The sequence below is a fragment of the Macrobrachium rosenbergii genome, chromosome 44 (genome assembly GCF_040412425.1).
Source record: "Macrobrachium rosenbergii isolate ZJJX-2024 chromosome 44, ASM4041242v1, whole genome shotgun sequence".
NCBI lineage: Eukaryota > Metazoa > Arthropoda > Malacostraca > Decapoda > Palaemonidae > Macrobrachium > Macrobrachium rosenbergii.
Window position 1 is genome coordinate 19,258,004 of NC_089784.1, and position 15,334 is coordinate 19,273,337.

The window sequence follows — 15,334 nt, forward strand, 5'->3', positions numbered from 1 at the left end:
TTATATACGATATTTGTTCTAAGTTTTCATTACTAACTTGTCACTTAAGTAACAGAAGTGAGCCCAGCATGGAAAGGAAAATTGTATCCAAAGTATAGAATATAACCTTTCCAATGATTACAAAATGAATAGCTTCTTGAAACGGCCTGCCCCAAGGTATTAAAAACTGGCAGAATTTGCCCAATCTCTTTTTCCAGACAGGTGTACTTTTCGACCTACCCTGTAGCAGAGTTATTTTCATACTTCGCGTAGTATCTTACACAAGAGCAATTAGAAGAGAAATATATTCGCACTGCATTTAATGGAGATTGCAATGAAGGAGGTACTTTTTTAGTGACCCAGACTGAAGAGTTGCCAATCTATCATTCGACCGAGTGCTGCCGATGACGGCTGAACACGATGTGTGCATTAGTCAATAGGAATTCATTTGTTACTCTGTCTTAATGAAGATGTGTAACGAAGAAGCATTTCCTAATGATTTCTATTTATCTAAGATTACTTTTGTTGTTGTTGTTTGCTGTTGTCGATGGTAATTGTGCATTTATTAATTACTTTTCATTTACTTACAGGTATGCTTATGAGAAGTGTTGTGATAGCACCTTGTTTGGTATGTATGATGCATAATAATTTATTTAGATGAAATTCATGTGCTCTGTAGTTGTTAAAATTATTTAGCATAGTTTCTTATGGTTACATAGAATATTGCATTAATCAGCGTCGCTTTAATATACAAATTTATACAGTAATGTTTATACATATACATATATTATATTTAATTATATATATATATTTATTTATATGTATATATGTGTATATATGCATATGCATTTATATATATCACTCACATATTACATATATATATATATATATATATATAAATATATATATATATATAAAATGTGTGTCTTTGTCATATATATATATATATATATATATATATATATATATATATATATATATATATAATCAAATAATCAACATATATATCACATATGGAACATAAATAATATATTTCTATATTATATATCAGGATCATATATATATATCTTTCAAATAAAGATATATATATACCAGTATATAATAGGCCACACATAGTCATAAAATAATCAAACCTGATCACATGTGGAACCTAAGGCTTTACCTGGCTAGGTAAAGCCTTAGGTCTTTCAATTAAAGCAGTTAGCCTGCCCAGGTAAAAGTCTTAAAAGTACAGTGGTACTCAGGTTCCAGCTTTACTCTGGCCAGGTAAAGCCTGTGTGGCCTGGGTGGCAGCCTGCCCAGGTAAATTGAACAGATCTGGTTCTCAGGTTCCAGCTCTCTTATGACCTGTTAACCTTTATATCTATGTATATATATCTTTCATTATATATATATATATATATGATATATATACATATATATATATATATATATATATATATATATATATATATATATATATATATATATATATATATATATATATATATATATATATATATATAAAATGTGTGTGTGTTTGATTCCTGAATAATGCAACATATCGCAGGAAACGCACGTATTAGTCTCAAGGACATGCTTAATTTTTTTCTCGAAGCAGTGATTGACCGATAAATAATCAGTTCATATCGATCTGTTTAGCTGAATTTTACCAATAGATAACTGTCGATTTGTATGATCATATGTTGTAATGCTGCTATAAAGCGTCTGGGCCTATTAATCACGTACTGAGGTTTATCAGAATGAAGAGACAGGCGTGATCGGCACCTATCGTGGAAACTTCCCTCGGCATACTTTCTTCACACGAGCGAGACATGACACATCACACGTTCGCATTAGCAATGTCTCACATACTTTGATAAACATTGCCAGTCCTTCGCTCACGAGAATGAGTAAACTTCCACGTTGGCTGACGAAACATTGCGACAAGCTTTCTGTGACGTCACGCAAAGTCAAGGGTATGCAAAGGCCAAACGGTCTTAGAGGAGTCTTCCCAGCCACTGCGGCACCTCGGTGATACTTTCCTCTCCTTTGGCCGCAGGATGGTGGCCAACTATCTTTGCTAGATTCTTATCTTCCTTTCTTTCATTCCTCTTCCTTCCTCCTCCTCCTCTTCGTCTTCTTGTTCTTCTTCCTCCTCCTACTCCTTCTTGCTTTTCGTGAGCAGCTGGTGCTAGATAATCCTGGGAGCTAAGCACGTCTGCGAGGTATACCAGACGCCAGATGAGCTGCATTGCGCGCGTTGTACTTGTTATTGTTTGTTCGCGCTGTAGACGGAGTGGGATGTGTCGTACGCATGTAGTTGTTCAGTGGTAAACAGAAGATGATGTTTGTTGATTCATGAATGTTTTAAGAAGAAATATTAAATAAATAGCGAAGGTAATGGCTAAGTTGGAACGGCGCAAAACAAAAATAATGATCAAACCTTTCTACCATGCAATTGTGAAGGAAACAATTAGCAGGCTAGTGGTTTCCAGATCACGCAGATATACAAATAAAGAAGAAACAGTAACTTTTAGTAAAACCTAAAGGGAAAATAAAGAAGAAAAGTAAATCTGGTAAGAGTTATAAGGTAAGATCCAAGTAATTAATCCCAGTGGAAGCAGTGAGCCGATTAAAAGCTTAAGAAGAACACCCGCTTTCAGCACTCGAGCCAGGTGCTTTGATACCCAACAGCTTCGTCGAGGTGACACGGGAATAAGGAGAATCGTGAAATGTGTTCCTTCGAGTCTCAGAATTGCAGGAACGAGAAACTCGTTCCCAAGGCTGGCGTAAAACCTAGCCACGAGGAAGCTAATATCCATTTGCAATTCAAACATCGGACAACTTACGAGTTCACGTGAATATTACACAATGAACTTGACCCACATTTATTGTGTGTACCATGAATATACATGTGTATATATATATATATATATATATATATATATATATATATATATATATATATATGATCTGCTTATATATATGATGAAACAGTAAACAAATATAAAAAAAAAAAAAAATGTACTTTTAATTTTGATAGGTCTCAACGATCACAAAAAATGCGTAGAAAACCCGGAATCATATAATGAAATTAAACATATAAGCTATAACCAGTTTCATAACACTGAAGAACATAGACAACTTTATTGCAAAGGGAAGAGAAACAGGTTTGGTTATAATAGAGAGTATCTTGACATGCATTCTTTGAATGCTTTTAATTATGAAGGATGGTGGCCGTAAGTTAGAGTAACGGATCGTTCGGCAATAAAAATATAGTGGTCTCGACGACCTATTAGCGTCATATTACGTTAAAAATGAAGCAGTTTGACGTCTGTGATGCAACTCAGCTGGATGGCGACGGACGGAGGACATTAAAAGAGCAGAGGAGGCAGTTGCAGTTTCATCTGCAGGCAATGCAGACGAAAGAACGAACCTGTCGGATGGTATGCAGCCGCGGACAAACGCATTTGGTGAACTGGTGCATGCAGCAAGTTACGTCTCGGTGGCTGGCTGGCAGGAGAGAAGCTGCAGTGATGGCGGTCGACCAAGATGGGGTAGGAAAAGGGGATGCTAATTGATGCGAAGGCGAAAATAAGGCGAAGCGCAGCTGACAGGCAGCTAAACAGAGACATCGCGGCGGTCATAAAACGAATGTTCAACCCGTCTGCGGTCCGTCCTTTTCGAGTTGATTTTTGTCCTCCGCAGACACTACGATCAGCCACCAAAGGGTTCTATCATATCTGACTGGGCTTCATTCTTCCATTATCTCGGGTGGCTGCTAATTTGCTCCTTTTTATTGCACGAGTGTTTGTTTGTCTTCGTGGCTGGAACTCCGAACATTTCAGGTTTGGTTTGGTCGCTCTTTTTCGTTGTTCTTTTGTTTTTTTCATGAAGAAAATTGTTTATTGGTTTCTTATTCTTGGTCGTAATTGGTGTCCGTACTTCTGCGGTTTTTATTGGTTGTTTTTGCTCTCCTATTTGGCTTATTACGAGCAACTGTAGAAGAAGTACAAATAAGCGGGTCAGTGAGTCATCAGCGTAGAGCCGTTTTAGAGCTGATTTTAGTTAGATTTGCGTAACTTCGGTAAATCGAAGCCAAGTTAGAACAAGTGACATTAACTGTGTTAGGAACCTACATTCTGATGTCGGTTGCGTATGCTTTATTGTTGATAGTTTTTTTTGCCCCGTTTATCTAATTCCTATGTAATGAGATAGGTGTAAAATTTCTTAATTAGGATCTGAACTTCGAAGTATAAAGCTTGCGGCAATAAACGTTATCTAATTTTAGTTTTCTGTAAAAAAAAAAAACTATTGTACCGGCTTTATCTGTCCGTCCGCATTTTTTCTGTCCGCACTTTTTTCTGTCCGCTCTTTTTCTGTCTGCCCCTAGATCTTAAAAACTACTGAGGCTAGAGGGCTGCAAATTGGTGTGCCCCTAGATCTTAAAAACTTCTGAGGCTAGAGGGCTGCAAATTGGTGTGTTGATCATCCACCCTCCAATCATCAAACATACCAAATTGCAGCCCTCTAGCCTCAGTAGTTTTTATTTTATTTAAGGTTAAAGTTAGCCATAATCGTGCTTCTGGCAACGATATAGGATAAGCCACCACCGGGCCGTGGTTAAAGTTTCATGGGCCGCGGGTCGTACGGCATTATACCGAAACCACCAAAAGATAGATCTATATTCGGTGGCCTCGATTATACGCTGTAGCGGCTGTACAGAAAACTCTTTTCTGAGGCGCATTTTTTACATGTTTCTGTTTTGTTTCCTAAATACTCATAAAACTTGACTCATCCATGGGTTGTTTTCCGATTTTTGTGGATTTTCCTTGGGGAAAATTTCCATTTCCAGGAAAAAGGAATGATTGCTTTTATAAAAAGAAGAAATATGTAACCAAATTGAGTAGCTGTAGCTCTTAAGATTATTAAATGTTGAAAGTAACATCATTATTTGTCTACGACGAATGAGCCGTGGTTCGATGGAGTCATAATGAAAAGATATGACAAACATTTTCTAGCCGGCTATGATCATTTTCTCTACTTCCCGTAACTTACCTGACATTGTTATGTAACACTTTTTATGTAAGAATATTTCTTATAATTCCCTGCAAATTAAATCGCTATTCATTTACATTACCAGCTTCGTTCTTAGGCTTATATCCTCTACTTTGGTGGTCATTTTATTCCTCTCTTCCAAGTGCCATTTTATCATTATTTACTATGAAAAGAAACATAAAAGAGCAAGTATTTATGTTCGTTATTGTATGCTTCTTGTTACTCGTGTTCTTTTCGTTGGGCAAAGTTGGCTGTTCTAATTACTAGCTTCTTTACTTTTCCAGTTTTAGTTTAAAATATGCCAGAAATGAAATGCAGACCTGACACTCACTATCCTAAAGACCCCGTGAATTAATTCCCCATAAAGATTGTAATGCGCCGTGTCGAGCACCCTACAATTTGAAAGTTAATCACTCCTTGTTAGAAATGAAAGGTGAACAGAGGAGAGATGGACCGGTGACGTGCGCACTTGAGCGACTGGACTTGAAAGTTGTGAGCTGTTGAAGAAGGACTTTATATATATGGTTATGTAGATGATGAAAGGTTGGTTTTGCTGAACGGTTATGCAAATTGGTTGGGAGAAACGGAACGATAATTCAGATAAGGAAAATTGCCGAGAAGCGAAATAGCTGAGCAGAGATGGACAAGAGCCCCCGCATACGCATTTTATCTTCTCATACTTACCTTGCTCAAGGGCCAGAGAGAAGGTTGTAGTTATTAGGGGAGGGGGTTGAAGGGGGAGGGGGGGGGTTTCGGAGGCCGGTAATTTGGGCCTGCCCAAGTGTAAGCTATACGCAAGACCCAAGAGAAGACGTGTTTGTGTACTTGTTCTTCATGTACGGGAGTGTGAGGTATCTCCATCACGAGGAGCATTGGTGTCGAAGTGGTAGGAGCTGGTTCCTGCGTTGCTACTGATGTGCCACTGAAAGCTTAATACTTTTCGTTATTGTTGTTTGCTGTATGTTAGCGAAGCATTTACGAGATGGAGGTCAAGTGAGAGAAAACGAGTCTGCGGAACTTATCACCTCTCTCTCTCTCTCTCTCTCTCTCTCTCTCTCTCTGAGAATGAAGTAAATTTCCTTTTGATATTTACATTTTTTTTATTTTTAATGTCAAAGCAGTTGCCAACAATCAAGGCCTGCTTATATTTAGCTTATGATTATAAACAATAAAAAAATTATTTTAGCGGAGTGCACTAACTATTGCTATTTTTGCTATATCATGCATCTAGGTTTACTCTGAAGTGGGCGTTTAGCATTCTCGCAAAAAAAGCAAATAAAAAACGGAGAGAGAGAAGTCCTTGCATGGAACGCGTCCAAAAGTGTCTCCCTGAAAGAGGGAATCGCCCCATGTGCCACATAAATGCCTCTGTTGTTTTTTTTACATTTTTTTTCAAGTGAGACTTCTGTTGCACATTCCATTGCTGTTCTTAATATAGAATTTGGAGGCTTCCGAGCTTCAGATATCTCTCGTGTTTATTATTGTGTCTTGCTTTTAATAAAGTTCTTAATAATTCATTTTTCATTTTCCACGTCCATGTGCTGCTTTTGCATCATTCCTTCAGTGGATTTTCTGCGTTGTTGTAACTGCTCTCCTTAACTTTATTTGTTTATGATCTTCGTTTTTGCAATCTTCAAGAACCAACTGTATACTGTCGGTATCAATTTGTGCCGAAGATGATCAACATCAGAGGTGTTTACGAAACTTATAAGCCGTGAACGGCCATCAAGGATAATGAAGCCAATGTTTATTTACATAACTGCTCCTCTCTCACTTGGTCTGACTCCACCGCAGTCCTTGTAACTGTTCCGCTGGTATTTAGTAATGAAGGATAAATTCAAGGTATATTCCCCTTACCATCTTGACCCGCTGGTCGCAAAAGAAACTGGGAAAACTCCCTGCCGCCGACCACAAGGTCGCAGGTGGACGCTGAGAACGTATCCGGACAAATACAGGTTATTCAAGCAGAAAATGTACGTCTGTTTTGATAACTGAAAGTGCTTTTTACAACTACAGCGTGTACGCGCGGATTTGCAATTAATGCATGTACAAGAAGTGTCTTTAACTGTGATATCACTGTCATTGTGTTCTTATAGTTTTACGATTCACGTCCATTTTATGAAGTGCAATATGAATATCATTATTTTTGGAAACGAATTGGGATTTTCTCTTGAACGTTTATGAGTCGTTGTCGGTCGTCAAGACCTTCAGGAAAATAAGAATTTTAATTAAATGTTGTTAAGTAGAGCCTGTCCTGCATGCGGATTCCTGTTACGCGACTCCTGTGCCTGTAACTGTTTCAGTGAATTCACGAGAAGGACAGAGGGTGGTTTGATTACACAACCGTCAAGGACGAAGATGATGGATGACAATAAATATCACTCATTTGTTCACAAACAAATAGTAATGAGGAGAAAATCTCCACCTCTTCCCACGCTGAAATCTCACTGATGCATGTCCACGCGCACACGCACAAGCGCTCAGAAACACACGCACGCACACGCACACTAACTAATGGAAATCAGACTTAACTAACAAAGCAGCCACTGAGGAGAAATAATACTGGCAGGGGGATGGTCACTAACAGAAGCATGTGTGACTGGAGGCTCGCCACTGCCCTGTACTTTAGAGGTGGCATGGTAGCGTGTATAGCCCGGGTTAACTTTTATTTTCTTGAGGTAATTTCCAGGACCTTTAACGTGCGGGTGGTAATTGCTGGGCATGCTCCCAAATTACTTCCTTTCTGCTGCATTGCATTTTCTGTCTCTTTCCATGACGTCTCTTCACAACGGCGTCTTAATTGTTTTATGATGGTTTTCGTACATGGACACTTTTTGTTCAGTAGAAAGAAATAAACAAAGTGTGAGAGAGGATTTTGATTCTAAACGATGCCTTAGTCAGCAGATCCTTCCAGTTACATGCAGGATTTATTTGGTCCAATCCCAGTTTATTTATTCATCCTTTCATCTCCTATTCTGAGCATTTGTTTACTTTGGCACCTCTAAGTTTTTGAGATTAATTTCAAGTAGGTAATTACTCTATAAACATTAATTTATTTATGCGTCTAAAAGATCACAAAACTGACTGCTACCTATTTTATCTCGTTAAAGGTAATGTCACCGCTCGGTCCCGGCTAGAAATCTCGAAATCTAACCTTGGCGATTTCCATCCAATTCCTTTTTATGGTCGAAGGAAACTTTTACCCAGAACTTGAGTTTCGACACTTCCCGACACATATTTGTAGTGGTCCTTCTGGTATCCCCAGTTTGCTCGTCGCGTCCGCGCCGCCATCACGGATTTCAATTGATATATTTTTTTTTTCACTAAATTCTTTCTTTCTTTTATTTTCTTCGCTTCTGGGGCTTCATTAATATTCTCGCGAGAGTCCTCCGAATCTTCGAGTATAGTATGTAAATGTCTTCCAGCCGTATATGTACCGCGTGTCTTCTAGAGTTTCGGCTATCATGAGTGTGTCCGTGCCGTAAAAACTTGAAGTTGCCCGTCATTGCCAAGGGTCTGCTTACTTCTTATTTCTTCCTCCTGTAGCGTCGGTGTTGCCGCTGCTACGACGACTCCTTTCGTCGCTTCTTCTATTTTGTTCGATGTTTTCTTTTGCTTGAGCTTACGTTTGACTCTGAAAAACGCATAACCTCTTCTTCTATTACTTTCTGAAATACCTCAGGACAGCCAGTTGGTATCGCCCGTATCACTTACGTAAGTAAGCAACCCCGCTCAAAAACGCCGCGAATAGACGGAGTTTTATATTTTTTATGCAAATTTTTCGCGGAGAAACGGGTTCGTCGAAAGCACTTTTACCGGTGACCTGAACGAAAAGGTGAGAGAGACCATCGTTCGGGCCCAAATTCCCGACACCTGTCACAAACTGCACCTGTTTGCCCCATCACCTGATGCTGGACCCCTCCCCCTCCTCGACCTTCCTCTCCCCTATGCCCCCAGACCTCCCCCGGTCTCCCAATCGAGTCTTTGCTACAATACCTTGTTCTCTCGCAGTCATCAGCGCTCGTTCCTCCCACCCAGATCTTACTTTTGGGGCTTGACCACACCCCTTCTCTCATCATTTTCATATTTTGACTTCTTTCAAAGTGGGGGAGGGGGAGGGCCTTTCATAGTTTTGAGACAGTATATTATGAAGGGAGCTGATGCTTCCAAATAAATATTCACGTTTAATTAAGGTGATTATTTTTAATTTATTATTATTGGGGAGTGTTAGACGGGAATCGAAACTGGCAAAATACGATGAAACTAGGTCTTATTGGCTAAATGGAAAACAACAGTAGAAGTAATATTGAATCTTTCTGCTAGTTAGTAATATACTTTCCTTTACAAATGAAGAGCTTCATAAGAGTATGGGAGCACCGAAGAGAGAATTATACGCTTCATGCTTCTCAGTAGCAAGATAGATGCAGTCCTTGTTATTGCCTTTTTATTATTTGTGTGTTTCCCGTGAAGTTCCTTTTCTTATTAATTTTCATCACTGCTTATTTATTTTTCAGCTTCATCGTTTCCTTGTGTGCATCTAATCCTGACCTTCAGTATCCTTCAGTCTTTCATACCTACCACATTTTATAACTTTACGTTTATCATCTTGAATGACATCTCGGCAGAAAAGGGGATTTTTTTTTATCTTTATTTACCTCATTCTAAGGTGTTTGTTTCTTGGTTATCGAAGACTCTCTCTCTCTCTCTCTCTCTCTCTCTCTCTCCTCTCTCTCTCTCTCTCTCTCTCTCTCTCTCATAGGAAGGAGTTGAACAGCATTTTTAACACCCTGATAAATCCTCTCTCTCTCTCTCTCTCTCTCTCTCTCTCTCTCTCTCTCTCTCTCTCTGCACATTGCGAAATGCAGTCTGGTTGCCCTTTAGACAGCTTCCTTGTACTCTTTTGAAATTTGTCATTATTTTCGTTTCATTTTCGCTCACTTGTTACACGTCATTTGTACGTAGATTTAGCCACAAAAAGTTGTTTTTAGCCCTTCAGCTTGAATTTTAATTTCTCCTCACCATATATTAGTTTTCCTTTCTTATCTTTCTCACTTGAATTCAGCTACATATATTCTCCTATCAGTTTGCTATTGCCTTTATCAGTTGTCTCCATTTTTAGTTCAGTTAAATTCAGTTACTTATATTTTCGTTCAGCTTGTGCTACAACATTGTTGACTTTAGTTTTTGTTTTTCTAGTTTGTATTAACAAACAAGTAGCTCAGCTTTCAAATGCCCTTGTCATTTTCATTCATTTTCACTCTGAGTGAAATTCAGTTAGTTACTTCTCCTCCCCCCTCCTCCCCACCCCTCTTCCTCACCCTGTTGATACATTTGTCAGTTCACTGCATTTTCTTTACCCTTAAAGTTCAGTTACTTTTTCCTCTCGGAATGCCAATACCTTTGACAGTTTCCTCCACTTTTACTCTTAAGGAAATTCATTTACTTTTCCTTTCTGATCGCTGATGTCTTTGTCAGTTTCCTTAATTTTCTTTTCCTCGGTGAAATTCATTAATTCAATTCTCTTCTTAGCTACGCAATATCCTTGTCAGATAAATGCTTTTTCCTGTCAGTCTGCCAGTTCGCTTGTCAGTGTCCTATTCTCCTTCTCGATAAAATTCAGGTACTTTCTTTTTCCTTTAAGTTTGTCAATTGCTTTTCCTGTTTACTTCATTTTCTTTCTTCCTAAAACTCGGTTATCTTTTCCTATCAGCTCGCCAATACCTTTGTCAGTGTACTCCGTTTTCTTTCTCAGTGAACTCAGTTACTTGCTTTTAAGCTACGCTTGCGAAACCTTTGTCAGTTTCTTGCGTTTTCTTTTCTTATGAATTTCAATCACTCTGTCCTTCAACCTTGCCATACCTTTTCGCCTATGTTCTTTTCAAGGAAAATGAATCATTTACTTTTTCCTGCAATCTTACCAATACCTTTGTCAGCGTCCTCCATTTTCTATCTCGATGAAATTCTGAAGCCTAGCTTTTTCTTCCCATCTTGCCAATACCCGAAGCAGCAAGACTACATTCCATGGAACCTCACACGTTCCATACTTTCCAATGGCCTTTCGGAGGCAACAATAAACTCGAGACTTGAAATATGAGGCAATTGCATTTTATGTTTTCATCGCTTGAAACTTAGTTCGTAATGTAACTCTTTTTCTCACGTTCTGCTCTTTAGCTGGTTATGTCAATTTGCAGAGTCATTTTTATGTCGTAATAAAATGTTTGTTGAGCTGTTATTTCATGTTTTTGTGTGATCGACAGGAGTTTCAAATTACCTTTCGTATCATAATTTAGGGATTGTTGAGCATTTTCAGTTTTTTATTTTTTTTTTTTTTTTTTTATTTTTTTGCGATCACAGCGTGTGTAAAATTCTTTTCGGCATTAGTCTAGCCATTTGGTCATCGAGGCTCCATCTTCGTTAAACATAAGCACGAAGTAATTCGGAGTAGTATTGCTTTAATAGGAGTTTTCTGCTTCACTATATATAGAATTTTCCTCTGCACATAATGACTAGAAGCTTGAATTTTGAACTTCCATTTACCTGTGGTTTTAGCCCTGACTTGGCCTGACCGATGGACTTGAAGACAAAGTAAGTACCCGGTCATACTCATTAAGGTATTTTATTGCCTTCTGGAGATCGGATGATTGCTGATACCCCTATCTGCTGATCCTTCATTGGGCTATCCCGAATCTGATTTCCCATTAACGGTTTCGAAAGCTTTTCAAACGGTCTTAAGCAGACAGTTAATCCCTTAGTTACTCCCTATTCCTTATTCTTATGGGATCCCTCGGGTTTTATTTGCTTCGATTTGGTCATTTCTCCCTGGCCTCGGCTCTCTCTCTCTCTCTCTCTCTCTCTCTCTCTCTCTCTCTCTCTCTCTCTCTCTCCATTTATACGTGAAACAGTAACAAAATTTGCAGTACTAGTAAGGGAATTTGCACTCTATAAATGTACTTGATGTCGTCTAAGCTGCTATTTCTAGTTTCCTTCTTTGCTACATACAACGACGTTCATTGTATTTTTTGTCCTTTACAGGCTGTTGTTCGGTATTGTCTGCTGTTCATGTTTTTGCTGTTTCATTCGTATCTTTTTTTTTGTTTGTCGCTGTCTTTAATATTTGTTATGCATTTTTGATTTTTGTATGCACCAAAAAGCCAGGACAGGTCAGAGAGTACTCAACAGCTGCTAGAGAGACCATCAGGCTCAAGGAGAGAGAGAGAGAGAGAGAGAGAGAGAGAGAGAGAGAGAGAGAGAGCTGCTTGATTGCTAGTAAAATATCTGTCGCTGCTAAACTACTACACTAGTCCCTCTTTTAATAGCGCGTTAGTTAAGTAACGAATTGACTGGGTTCCTTTTTTTCCGAGGGATCTCTCAAGCAGTGTCAAAGGAGATTTATAGGATGGATCCTTGCGAGGGGTGCTTAGTGTCCTGTAAAACGTCAACTAATGAAGATGTCGATCTTTATTGCTCGCCTAATAACACTTAAAGATGCATTTTGGTTGGCTTGATTTTTACTCACTGAGGCACGTATTTTTTCAGGGGGCTAATTAGTGCTCTGTACCCTTTCATCTAATTAATTTCGGCTTTATCTGCATTATATTACAGTTATCTCCGAGTGTGATGGATTTTTATTTTTATACAGATTTGTTTTCTGTAACCAGCTACTGTAAGCTTAACTTTGTGTGATTTGCAATGCTCTTCTTATGCATCTTCGAATCCTTAAGGCTTCTAGAGTAAATACTGATGCCCAGTCTCAGTAAAATAGTATGCTTATATTTCTATGTTGAAGCGTATGTATGCTCAAATTTACTTATTTCTTTGTATGTCTATTGATTATAGCGAGTCTTATTTTATTTCATCTTATTTGGCAGACCGTTCCTCCTTGTATATGTCATTTGAATACGCGAGTTGTATATCTGTTTGTACCGGAAACTGTACGCCCTCAGCCGTTCAAGGTGTTTGAACACGCAGCTCTTACTATTTGCTCTCATCACCTTGGATACAGTGTTCTCCAAAACAAACAGGGCTTAAGTATTTACCCTAAAGATAACCACATTTCTGAAGATGAGTATTCAGTAAACTTGAGGAAATCTTACGAAAAATTAACAGCAAGCGTCTGGAACAAGAAACCCTCTCACCCGTCTTTTTCATCTTCTTCTTCTTCTTCCGTAAATCGGCATGAATGTCAGGACGCCGTCAGCGTGAAAAACCAAGAAGCCCAGGAACTTCTCAACTTGAGTTACAGATTCAACACCACATGATGGATCTGCTGCCTTCGGAAGTCTTGGAGAAAAAGATACAGAAGTTGGGCCGACAACAGATCTAAAAGATGGATCGGGGGGGAACATTGCGTTTAGGTGAAATGTTTTTCATCGGTGTCTTCGCACTTTCCAGAGGTATTGAAAGGCGCTGGCGGTTGGAAATTAGGGGAGGTTACATGATCACTGAGTTTAGCTCAATTGAGTTTGGTAGGCGTCCAAGTTCAGGGGATGTGTTAGGGAGGACATCTTTATCCGAAGGATGGTTCAGTGTGACAGGTTGCAAGAAGATGTTTCAGAAAATGAAGTAGGTTCACTTCAGTGGTACTTCTTTATTCATCAGTTATGGATATTTGGCAAAATGTGAGTGCATATTACTACTACTACTACTACTACTAATAATAATAATAATAATAATAATAGTCATAACAACAAAAAGACAAATAGTAATAACAAAGGACTAATAATAATAATAATAATAATGATAATAATAATAATAACAATAATAGTAATAATGATATTCTTCTAATAATTCGCTTTTCCTGACATTAATATTAGTCAGTTATGGACTAATATTGATGTGCAGGAAAAGCGAATTATTTGAAGAATTGAGAAAACTCAGTATAAAATCAGTTCGCATAATGCAGCCATTTTATATAACAAAACTTGCCTCAATGAGGGTCTTCTTCCCTATAATAATAATAATAATAATAATAATAATAATAATAATAATAATAATAATAATAATAATAATAATAATAATAATAATAATAACAATAATAATAATAATAATAATAATAATAATAACAACACCAACAACTGCTGAGTAAAGACATCCGATTACACCTGAACCGCAGGTAAACACCGAAGATGGATACTTTCGACTACAATGGAGAGGAATATTGCGAAATACTGTCTTCTCAAGTCACTCTGCAAATATCTGTAAATATTTTTCCAGCATATTTACTGTCATTTGTTTTTATGTGTTTGGTTTGTGACAACGCCTATGATGGTTAAACGGCTGGAAGAAATTTACTCATTTGTTTTTGGTATAAATAGGATTTATATTTATTTTTTTAGAATAATAATTCGTCTTCAGAGGCGGCATTTCTGTCAAATTATGACAAAACTTCGTATTTTTTTCACAGGACTGTTTTCATATTATGGAAGTGTCATGAGAAAGAAATCTTGATATTACAGGAAAGTTATTTTTTGCTATGTCTTATCATTTCTTTATTCTTTGTACTATTAAGGTTAATTTTCCTTTATCCATCATTCTTTGTGTACTCTTTCTTTATATTTTATGATGTTAACAAAATGTAGAGAGAAGCATTGGTATCAGTTTTCAAGTCCACTAAAGAGAAAACCACAAATGTAGGGTTTCTCCATTTCGTCCCAAAAATAAATATTTACAAACTACCCGTGTTTGTTTACGCTCAGAGTACTTTTTTTTTTTTTACTGAACACCATCTTGGCGCACGAAAAAACCTCCGTGCCGACATGCAAATAAGATTTCTTGTGCTGATCGTCATGCATATGCATGAGGGCGCGAGACATGCAGCCCTGTCTCACGTCAATTAACGATAGTTTAAACGATGATGAATAATCAGCCGTTGCCATTGGGCAGTTGTAACGATCAAAATTGAATTTTGGGAGTTTTGGAAAACTTAATGTATTTTATTTACTACTAGAATCAGTGGCCTTATAATGGTAACTATACGCATGCAGTACTCAGAGGAATATCAGTATTATTATGTATATAGTATAATGTACACTAACGAATAATTCCTTGCATGGAGTACATTGCGATTTGATTTATATTCAAAATGTTTAACCTGTGACTTTCTGGATCGATCGGTGCTTTCTACTTTCTTGCATGAATAAGCGCAAGTTCTCTGAGCACCTTCATTTGGTCATGGTGGTTACAAACACTTGAAGTGTTTGTTATATCAGGATTTACAGTTAAGTTTTAGAGATGATACGAAATCTCAAGATAATATTAAATTATGAAAATTCGGAGACCATGTGCTTTGAAATACTTCCAGAGTTAAAGGACAATA

At 37.8% G+C, this 15,334-nt stretch overlaps 1 protein-coding gene across 3 annotated transcripts in view; it reads left to right on the forward strand.

Annotated features, from left to right (window-relative positions):
* Positions 1-15,334, forward strand: part of LOC136829385 (DNA ligase 1-like) — a 658,152-nt gene that overhangs the window by 401,806 nt on the left and 241,012 nt on the right. The window lies entirely within an intron of this gene.